This window comes from Melospiza georgiana, chromosome 10 (genome assembly GCF_028018845.1).
Source record: "Melospiza georgiana isolate bMelGeo1 chromosome 10, bMelGeo1.pri, whole genome shotgun sequence".
NCBI classification, from domain to species: domain Eukaryota; kingdom Metazoa; phylum Chordata; class Aves; order Passeriformes; family Passerellidae; genus Melospiza; species Melospiza georgiana.
The window spans coordinates 12717633-12729771 of record NC_080439.1 but is presented as its reverse complement, the minus strand read 5'-3'; positions in this window follow the sequence as shown (position 1 = coordinate 12729771).

The window sequence follows — 12139 nt, the reverse complement described above, 5'->3', positions numbered from 1 at the left end:
TTTACAGAGATCAAATCTCACCTTAATGAGACAACACATCTGTAGACTGGGGCTATTTTGTGCATGTCAGAGCACACATCCCTGATTCTCACAGGCATCAGCTTCAGAGGGAACTGAGCTACAGGCACCTTTAAAACAACAAACACAAAAGGTTTAGCTGGATATTAGCAGCAAAGCGGATGAAGTGCCATTCATATATTTATCAAACTCAGATATTTTGAGCTAAGTCCTTTTACACTGTACATGAAATTGATGCAGTGATGCCTTTCTGCCCTCGATGTTTATTTTCTACGGGAGACAATGGCGTGACATTTTACTGGAAATATATTGCAGTAAAAATCAATGCAGAGTGACTTCTTGATTTGTTTATAAATTAACCATTCCTTAAATAAGCAAGGCAATAGCTCTATATGGGAATTATACCCACAGTTCTCCTGTGTATTAAACGGAGGATGTGAGCGATTATTTTAACTGGCTGGTATGACATCACCATTATCATGGATATTCAAGACATTAGAAGCTGTGTGCTGTCAGTTAAATGATCACATCTCAAGTGCACCTGTGTTATAATTATTCATTTGGAGCAGGATCATTAACATATTCCTTAAGTCATTTACAGGCAATTTGACTCTACAGTAATGATTTTTTCCCTCTTTGTAACAAATTAATGAGATATATATAAATACGCAAGTACAAATGAAATTCACACAATTCATACCATAATTAGCGTGTACCAAAGGTCTGAAAATTGTCTAACTTGTTTTTTTTTCCCTGTGGTAGGCAGCTATTCAGCACCATATATGATTCTTTCAGAAGAAAGACCCCTGTCAATATATTTTAGCAGTCACAACAAGGTTAGCAGTGATGTTAGCTGTTGGCACTAAGCAAACAATTCTTGTAGTCCAGGTTCAAGAATTTAAATTGCGAAAGTAGAAGAGGAAATAAGATGGAGATTTATTAAATCTATCTATTGATCTACATTAATAAGTTACATGTTCAGTATCACCAATGTAAGTAACTTGCCCCAGTTTCGAAAACATTCGGTTGTTTCTGGCTAGACAACTTTGAGAATCCAGGAGCTGATTGATAAGTGTGTACAAGTACAGTGAAGCATCCACACATCTGCCTAACAGCTTAATTATTGATACCTCATTTTAGGATTTTTCCCCATGTCCATGCTGACATAATTTCCCTAAAATGGTAAAATCTCAGTCATTAGTGCAAGGTACTGCTGATCTCACCTTGCACACAAAGCTCTTTGGAGAGAACATTGCTGGGTGAAGGCTGCTGTAAGAATGTAAAAAACTGTAGTGCATACTTATTTGGACCCAAAGAAACCTCCTGCCCATAACTCCCAAGATGCAATAATTGCCTACTCTGGGCAACATGTTTTCCTCACTCACAAGGTGTGGTGGACTGAAAAAATTCACAGCAGCATTTACACAGATCAGTCCTACACACCGTTTGCCCTTACCATGCCATTAGCTGGTATCATTGCATTTAAATAAATTATTTTATTTGACTGCAAAACAATTCCCTCAATCATATGCAGAAGAGAGGCAGAGTGGTTCAGTGAATTCCTGGGTTGAAATCTGGGCAGGTGTACCCTATCTCTGGACTCCATTTGTTACACTAGCAGGGTGGCAGTGAGCACAAGCTTCTCCACTGGGAGAAGAGACACTGTGAGGTGGCAGCTTTTCTTCTAACTCATTCCCCTGAAAATGTATGTAAAACTCCTGCTATTTGGGGAATTTCTTCTCTTACACAAGTGGTCTTTAGAAGTGATTTGGGAGTATCTGGTGAGACAGAATGTGGAGGAAAAGTGTTCCCAGCTTCTCTTCAGTTTTACCAGAGTGGATCCTGGGGGGGTTCAGAAATCCCCAGATACATCCTCAGCAATGACACCACCTCTGCCTTGGCTCAGCAACCTCTCTTGGACAAACCTGTAGAAGGAAATAGATGATTCATAGGACACATCTGCATGTGTGCATAGGGAACTCTGAGGCAGTAATCTATAACTCAAAGCATGGGACACTGGATGACGTACATGATCCTGTATGGCAACAGAGCCAAAAGGATCCTAGATTTATCTGCAATCAATTTTGTGCTAGACTTCCATTTGGAAATCTTGACCTTAGGAAGGTAATTGGAATTTTCTATTCACTTCTTCCACAGTCAGGATATCAGAGGGAAGTGGTGAACCAAGGGCACATGAGAAACTTAGTAATATGATGCCAAAATCTCTGAGATTTTATGATCTATTTCCCTAATTATCCTGAGAAAATTACAGCACCCTTTATGGAATAAGAGCATTATAAAAATAATAGATTTCTCTGTGGTTATCAAATCTCAGGTTACAATGAGCTGATTTGACAGGTAAATAAAAAAGTATCAACTGATACTAATGCCATCAGTAGATGAAGGTGCCACCATTATTGCAAATATTACAGAAAAAGGAAGAATTTTAACTACAACATGCCATACCAGTCATAAAATCAAAGCACAGAGACACTAGGATTGAAACAAAAAGTGGATGAAGCCTCAGTATTTTTTCAGGATATAAATAACTCAGATAATCTTACAATAAAACAGTACCCACTGTGTTGATGTGTCATTCCCAAGTATCAGTTAGAAACAGAAATTCAGAAAGAATGCTTAGACCTTTGAACATCACACTCTATCAGAGTAATTTACTGTTTTTAATATACAGCTGAAATGCCACAGAAAACAGAGTTTTGGATTATAATATGTTTTGTGTTACTGAAAGGCACTTCCTCCAACAGTGTGTTCCACACCATTGAAAACTCAGCCTTTGCCCTGCCCATTCTTCTGGCACAGCTCATGTCCCATCACTTGGCCTGGTGGCTCTGCTCCACAGCCCTTTCTCAGGATCTGGTGTTTACAATGTGGCATCAGCAATGGACTGAGGTTTTACCTCTCCCAGAATAAAATCTGGCAACTCGCCCCTTCCCATCACAGTTAGTGTTTCCCTACCTGAGCAAGCTCAGATGGGCTCTCACGGGATTTATCCTGCACTGCACCATGACAGCAGACATTTAAAGCAGTTCACAAAAGAAAGAATTTGCTATTCTTTCACCCAGTGACGGAAAGCATCAATGTCATGGTGGAAAGCCAAAGGAGAGTTCCATATATACACTCTACATACATATATCCTATCCAGCTTGGAACAGCAAGCCCTACCCCTAAAATTTCTTGGCACCCTGATTCTTCTCAGGGTCTGCATCACGCTTTTCTTCTGTATCACATCTCTCTAAAACCCCTCTCTCTCTCTTCAGGACAGAAGAATAGAAATTCTCTCTGGCCATCAAGTGAGCCCTGAAAAAGTAAGCCATCCTACTCCAGACTGTTACTGTGACAATTTAAATCTCTGCATCTGATGTTATCTCACCTGTGCCAGCACTTTCCTTTTCCCTCTTCCAACTTTAAAGACCATTTTAAAGGCTTCCTTGACATAAAGCTGCATTCACCCAGGCAGCAATGTACAAGTTTGAAGAAACCCACAATACACATCAGAATAATGCAGAGCACTCATCATGACTCATTCTTACTTTCCCTGTATTCAGTGAAAGCAGTTTTATATTTGTGAACTGCATGATACCACTGAACAGTATCTGAGTGCCTTCCCTTGCCACTGCCAATTTGTTGGACTTTGTTCAGAGCAGAGCAGGATCCATCCAGCTCCTTTCCCTCGGCCCACCCAGCATCAGTCCCCCACCCTCAGCCTCCAGGCAGTGAGCACCTCCTGAGTGCTCCTTCCAACATCCCTGGGTGCTCTTGGCCACAGCCACTGGCTCAACACAGCATCACAGACCTGCTGTCCCTTTTCAGATGGCAACAGGGACAGAGTTGGACCCTATTTGCTCTGAATTGCTCTGTTGTTCATGTGCAGGGAGACAAAGACTGCTTTCCCCTCCATCTTTACTATAGTTCTGCTTGGATCACCTTCTAGTGCATCAACTGAAAATATATGCACAGTAAACCAGTTATCTTTAAGACATTAACATTTACCAGCTGTTCAGGTACCTTGACATCTGACAAAAACTAAAGAAATATTATGGCATCTGTATATCACACAGGCAAATAACCAAACTTAAATCAAATTTTACATCATTTTTCACCTCTGACTATTACAGTAAAAAAAAATAATAAAAAGGCAAAAGCAGGCTACACAGTACTTCGCACTTAGAATAGATGTATTTCATCTTACTGAGGCTTCCTGTATCATTCATTACTCATCTATCCAGAAATAACATGTTTAGCTTATGAGAACAATAGCCTGTAAATTTTGGAATCTGAAATATTCATGAGAAATAGGTAATGACATTTGCAGCTTAACACACACACACACTCTGAGTTTCTAATGAAAGATCGTAAAAAGTCAGAGTGCAATGTAGCATTATCCTTTGTTTTCAACTGTTTTGAAAGACAGTCTACATATGAAAGCAGCTGGGAGAGTTGGGATATTTTCAGTTACAGCAGTCATTGTCTGGGAGAGGATCTGTGCCCAAAGAACTGGGTCCTTTAGCATTGCTGAGCGGTAGCCCATCAAGTGGAAGGGAATGCTGCTTCCTAGACCAGAGTTACTGATGGAGCAGGTCTGCTCAGGGCTGACTCATCCATTTCCTTAAATGACTTGGACACAGGACTCAAAGGGATACTAAATAAATTTGCCAGTGGTACTAAATTGGGAGGAGCTGGTGACTCCTTTACAGGCAGATTAGCCGTGCAGGGAGACCTTGACAATTTAGAGGGCTGGACAACCACCAGTTGTATGAAGAGCTGAATTCTGCACCTGGGATGGGACAACCCTGGGTGTAGACACAGACTGGGGAATGAGAGGCTGGAGAGCAGAGCCACAGAAAGGGACCTGGGGGTCCTGGTCATTGGAAAGTGGAATGTCAGTCAGCAGTGCCCTGGCAGCCAGGAGGGCCAACCCTGTCCTGGGGCGCCTCAGGCACAGCATGGCCAGCTGGGCAAGGGAGGGGAATTCCCTTCAATTCATTCTATCAATCTCTTCAATTCATTCTATCAATCCTTTCAATTCATTCTATCAATCCTTTCAATTCAATCCATTCCTAAACCCTGAGTGTGACACATCATAGAGATACATCCTCCATATATCATTGACTTTGAATTGAGTATTGAAATACTGAAATATAACAAGGACTGCTGATGGGGAAAAGCAAAACAGATGAAAATTCCATACACTGTGCTCATTTCCTTAAAAAAATATAGGTATGCTGTGATTCTGGATGCAACAAAACAAAATGTCTATACATAAATTTATTATTGATCTATGAAAAGATCATATGAGGCTGAATTAATTTTGATCTCCCCTATTTCATATCTCACAAATCTTTTGCAAATTTAAGGCAGGGTAAAAAAGCGACATCTTTAAAGAATTTAGACCAAAGCTAATTTTCCCATTGATAAAGAAATCAAGCATATTTTAAAGGACCAACACCTCTGATTAACTGGAAATGTGATACCCTCAGAGCACCTGTTGACTACAGCATTTAAGGTACCAGGCAGTCTTGTGCTAATCGCTGACCCTTACCTCATACAGGGGTTGAAAAGTGCAGCTCATCCCCTTAACTCAGGAGGGGAAGCTGGATCATCAGGCACCACTTTCATTTCCACTTTATCAAGAGCTCAGACCTTCCTAGACCCACATCATCTGCTCTTATCAGAAAGATGCCCTCTGCTCTCTTTCTTCTGCTTGAAGCAGGAGCCCCTCTCTGCTACACAAAGGATCTTGTCTCTGCTTTCACTTGGTTTGCAGCTTCATTACCAGCATTTTGCACATCTCAGGCTGGAACCTGTAGATGAGAACAGCTTTTTAATGTTTTCTGTAGTCTGTAAGAATTGTGCAATTATTCAACTGAAAGCAGTAAGCATGAAGGGAAAAATATTATTTTCAACTCTACTTTCACTGCACATTTCCAAGATGAGGCAGTGAGGCTTCATTTGCAGTCTGTTACAAAGCAAATCAAGATATATATTTAATATCTAAATTGTGCTCAGAAGCAATATGGAAAGAAGAGAAGAAACTGCTGATTATGTAGTTCAAGATGGGGTGAAAAACATGCTGTTCACACATATCAAGTGCCAGCAGGCAAATGTTGGAATAGTATCATTCCCTGCTCACTTAACTTGCTTTGTGCAGAAACTGACACAACTGTATAAATATTATAGGACACTCACTTGTAATTGAGGTCTCTCATTGCAAAAATAAGGTCTCCAGAATTAGCTTCTGAAGTGCCTGGCACTGAAACTGCACGATAGTGAAGTGATCTTCCACAAGATGGCTCTGTCTCTCTCTGTTCCTATTACTCACTCAAACCTATGGAGAGGGAACATAAATAATATTCAGGACAAAGTGAGATTACAGTTTGGAGGAGTAAGAGTGCCTCCACATGGGAATAGGGATGCTTCACTGAATTAGGGCAACCTATGTGACAGTGGAGAACAACACATCATCCATTTTCTGCTGACTGCAAATGGGTGTCACAGGGTGTTTTGAAATGATGTCTTTTGAAAGGCAGGTGCTTCCCCACCTGCAAGCCAAGCTGGTGGCCTCCAATGAAGTTTCATTTTATCAGCCACATTCCTAAGGGGCAGTGCCTAAATTAACACACACTACTTTTCAGGGCTAACAGAAATGCTCAGCTTCTGGACTCAATATAACTGGTAGTTTCTGCTCTGCTATAAGCATGGGCAGTGAACCATCTCTGCAAATGTAAATTCATACTTGCACTCCAGAACTCAGGGAAAATGAAGCAATAATAATAATAGAAAATATTTGCGCCTATATGTTTTTAAAATAATTTTAGACAGAAATTCTATTAATCTCTTTATATGACAGCTATGCAAATGTATCTTTGTGACATCTGAAAATATGTGGTTTTCATAGCTTTAAACCTATTGGACACACAGAGCCCACTTACCCATATTTATCCTATTGTATCTTTATCTTATTTTCTGGGAAGTCCACTTTTCTGTACATTGTTCTGTTTAATGTGCTTACCTGAGCCTTGAGAATGTGTGTGTAACAGATTTGTTAATGGAGTGTGCACCTACACCTATAGAAAATTCTCTCAGAAATGAAGTATCTCAACAATCTAAAATACATTTGAATGAAGTAGAGGTGCTAAAATCTTGCCTTTTGCCACCAATAGCTTTACAGTACCTGATGATGATATATATATTGGTCATTGCATAATCTGCATTCCTCCTATAGAAAGTATTTAAAGTAGCTCACCTTTAAGCAGTTCCATTGGGTGGATTCAGGAGAGTTGTGTTACCAAATAACTTCCCTACTGAGCAAGAGAGAAACAAACAAACATCAAAATAAGAGAGTGGGAATATTTTTCACACTGTTACTTCCACCCTCTCCAAACAGTACTCTGGGACAGGTATAAAAGCAGCAAAAAACTCCCTAGGTCCCATCCTCTTTGCTATAGAAGGTGGGAAGAGCTGTGATGGAAGCCTCCAGTTCTGTGGGATTCCTGGCACAGTTTGGAGCTGGTAATGTGTGAGCTTCCTAAAACACATTGTGGGAAAGAGCTGGGACACCAGCTCCCCACATGGTTTGTCTGAGGCAGCTCACAGCTTCAGGCTACCTCACTGCTGCCACAGCACACAAGTACATCTCTGGCAGCTGCACTGGGGCAGCTGGGACACTGAAATTACCATGTAATTTACTCTCACATGCCTATGCTCATTGCTTCTGGAATATACCATCCTCAGTTGGCCCCATTACAACAGATGATAAGTGCAGTGTGGTAGGCAGGGACCTTCTTTCTTCTCACATCACTGTTATGTGGTCTCTGCAGAGCTGTAAGAAGGTACCAGAAGTGTACACCCACATATTTGGCTTGCCAATAGCCAGCAGAGAGTTCTCTTACCACACTAGGACTCCTCAGTGAGCATTTGCAGCTAGATTACATCTCTTCTTTATAGTAGGAGCACAGGAAACTGCTTATAGGGTCCCCTAAGAATATGGTCTATTAAATTAGCTAAACCAGGATTAGGTTTAAAGCCTAAAAGGAATGAGAAAACAATGTTTTCTACACATTACAAATTGATATTTTTTTAATGTACCTCGAACTGACTATTGACCACCTGCTCCTTATCACACACACTGCTCCCCACCTCATCATTCAGCTTCCTTGCATGCACACAACACCCTTTTCCAGCACTGTGGTTGCCATTGGACCATTTTCCTAGCAAGGTAAAGGAGCTCTGCTCTCTCCATTTGCTCTCACCCACACTAAGGAAATCACATTTTGGTCCATATCACAAGATGATGGAAAAACCTGAGCTCTAAGAGCAGCTGCCTTTCTGTCCTGGGTGCTGCCAGTCACAAGTAGGGCATGCAGCTGAGAGATAATATAGAAAAATGAGAGAAAAGCCCAAATTTCACACTCTCGTGCACAAAACAGCAGCAGCACATGACTGGATCACACCATCTAGTCCTGCCTCCCTCACCCATCAGAAATGGTGGCTCAGGTCTTGGGGTGTGTAACAAGCCTCTAGCACTCATTTCATAAACAACTTGAAAATTAGGCAAAGAGGAAGGAGAACTTTTTTTCTTCATCGTTTTCTTTAGTCTTGCAAGATAAGCCAGTCATTAGTTTCACTTGCTTCTTTGCAGCTGCATCATTTCCCAGAAGGTTAGACTGAGCATGCTCCCATCCCGGTGCTATCTCCCAGCTCAGGGACTGACCATCTCCTTTGAAACACTGACCTCCTCCTCCAGAAACATTCCTGTTTTCCACTTGTGCACACAGGTAGCAGCACTGGTGAGTGGAGTTCAATTATGACTTGGCAAATTCTACACTGTAAAGGAACTACTTCTGCTGCTGGGACAAGAGAAAATGAGCTTGAAATTTATAATTAATGTAAGGGCAGCAATGGGGCTTAGCTCCATTCTGTCAAAAAGGAAGATTTATTTTTTTTGAGAGAAACACAGGGAGATATCTCTCACATGCTCTCAAACTGTATTAATTATAAGTTATTTAATTTTACAGTCACTGAAGCTTAGGCATGTTACTGAGAGCTCCAAGATCCGCCTCTGATGCCATACTAATTCAGATCAGTGCAAGGCAATAATCTTATTTTATAAACCAAACACAAGGTATTCTGAAAAGAAAAGGAAAAATAAACTAAACATTTTTGCTTGCAGCCTTGTAATTTCCCTGAACCATGCTGTGCTGTTGACTTTTAAGCAAAAGTCTTTATTGAAATTCACTAGAAGTTCTATTTAAGAACTGGTGGCAAGATATGGGCCATTGACTTCAGTACAATTACTCCAAGTTGTACTGCAGAAATCTGAGACTTAAGTCCTGAGTATTTCATAAGCTTGGGCAGGCTTAAGATCCCAAGGCTCATTATACAAATGAGACATTGAAGTGAGTGAAAACACATCCAGAAGTCCTATGGAACCTGATTGGACCCCTTTTCTTTTGGCTTTTGCTTCTGTGGGTTTAATTTAGGCTCCAAGAGAAACTCAGTGTACAGGCAGTTCATTTTCCTCACATGTAAAAGTTCACATGAAAAAACTTGTCATTGTACTACAGATTACTTTATGCACTTGATACATTTTTTTATTATATTTCAGAAGAATCCTGCCTCTTTATTATTGTCAGAATTCTTTTAAGAAAACACATGAAAATCTAAAAAAAGGTCACAGAACTGCAAATATAAATGGTTAATTTTCCTCTGCTGGGATGCTTCAGTATTTTGGGAATGTCTTATGTCCCTAGAGACCCAAAAGGCAAGTCATTTGAAAAGCAGTGTGCATGCAGAAAATCACCAGAATGCCCTGTGGGACCAATCTGAGCCCTTCAAAATCCACTGGAGTCTGTCTGCTGACTTCAGAGACTTTCAGTGATAGTTCCCCATGCACATTTTCTAAATCTAAAGAATCATTAGGCTTTCCAAAGCCCCTGTTCCTGCCTGCACTTTAAGGGATTCAGGAAGGGCACAGCCCTGCAGATTGATGCTGCACCACCCTGTGGACTGCTCCAGCCGATTTTCTTTCCACACTGCTGACCACAGGAGCTGCCATACATATGCACTGCAACAACTGGAATAAATTGCAGGGAGGGAGAAGAGTTGAGTGCTGACAAGCCAAAGATCTGAGAGCAGCCAGGACTCTTAAAGGAGATTCTGTACAGAGAAATAACACCAAAGCAGGATTAAGCCAGCAATCAGAAGAATTTAGTATATATCAACTGGAGTTTGATACAGGGAAGGCAGACCAGAAATATTTTGGGAATTTTTAGTGAATATCAAAAAGCATCCAGAATACTAAAAGGTTGGCAACCAAGGCCCCCAGGTTTGGGACCAGGACCTGAAATCAAGTAGCCACAGCTGAGATTTGTAGAAGCAATAATTGCAGAATTACTTTCACTGAAAAGAAAAATAAAGTTATGAATTAAATAAATTCAAAAATCCATGGAGAATGTATTTTGCTTCCCTGGAACCTGGACCTCTATCTTCAGAGCTAAGGAACAAACCCCACTTTTGTACCAAGCAGCAACAGCACTGTCAGGAAAGTGTAAATGGCTTGTTATGGAAACTGTTTGCACATTTCCTCTGCACAGGGAAAATCTGTTGCATGTTATCACATCATTTAAATTAAGCTTGTTCATACAGGCAGTGTTATAAACATCTTAAAGAAGAAAAAAAGCAAAAGGCATTAAGTAGAAGTACCATGTGGTCTGAAAACTGATCTACTATTTTGGCTGCTGGTTAACTCTGTTTTACACTTACATGAATTTTGGGTGCAGACAAATGCTGAAGAAACTCTGTGAATTGAAAAATCCCATGAATTGCTTAATATATTAGTGACTTCTATAAACAGTCAGCATACACTATTTTGTGCACAACATTTTCTAAAGGAAGGATGGATTCTGGAAACCTGTACAAGCACTCATGAATATTACAGCTGAACACAAGTGCTTGACCAAGCTATATTTAGAGTGGCCGAACATCTTTCTCAGTGAAAACCAGGGGGTGTCACAGTGGGAGCAGGAGGACACACAGTGTCCTTGGGCACAGCACCAGGGGCAGGGGAGCACAGATTGAATGGGGAAGCACAGGCTCCCTGCTGGAAGCTGCTGCCTGCACTCCTGAGCTGCTCAGAGCTAACCGGGCTTGGGAACTCCACCCTGGCTGTTGGGTATTGCAAACAACTCACCCAAGCAGCACTGGCTGAGCTGCTGCCTTAAAATAAAATCAATTCATGTAGTTTGAAGACTGAATCTACATGTTCTAATCTCAGCATTAAACATTTGGAAAGCTTTTACCTGCGGTTTACCCTTTTAAATGGCAGAATTTTTCTGATTTGAAGTACAAAAATCAGTTCAACTATTTTTCTCATTTGAAGTACTTAGATCTCAGTTAGTTCAACTATTTACGTCTTCTCACCTAGTTCTAGGTCTTAGTTCCCCATTCCTTATCTAATCCTTTCTATTTTGTATCTATTTAGGAATTTGGCCAGTCACCCAAGCTTGTTTCTTCATATGCATAAACTGAAATTCTTGTAAGAAGGATGAAAACCTTTTCATGTAATGAGAACCTTCCCAAAGTGCTTGGAATTCCTGTAAATTATTTCTTCCTGGAACATGGGTGCACGAAGCTGGCTTCAGCTCTTCACACAAAAGTCTGATGATCTTCTTAACAGATATCTCCAAGCTATAGCAGCTAACACATATTTATGTGTGAGATGGTTCAGAATAATCAATTCGGTTTGCTAAGGTTCCAGTAAAGAAACTACAGCTACAATCTCTTCTTTTCCCTTACTGTTTTCTTGCATAACATTTTTTTCCTTATCATTGCTTATTTTCATGCAGAGCATGTTTGCTTATTTGCTATGGTCAGTAGACAGTTTATTTTAATTACTTCAAAGGTAAATGTATTTGAAGACACTTGGCTCTCATTCCTGGTAAGAAAAACAATTAATATAATGGCTTTAGAACAGCACAGGAAAAAAATATCAAAAACATGAGCTGCCAACACTTAAAACCTCCATATACATTAATAAATACACTGTTTATCTTGCCTTTGCCTTCACCTTTTTCCAATGAATACATTAGTGGCAACAAATTAA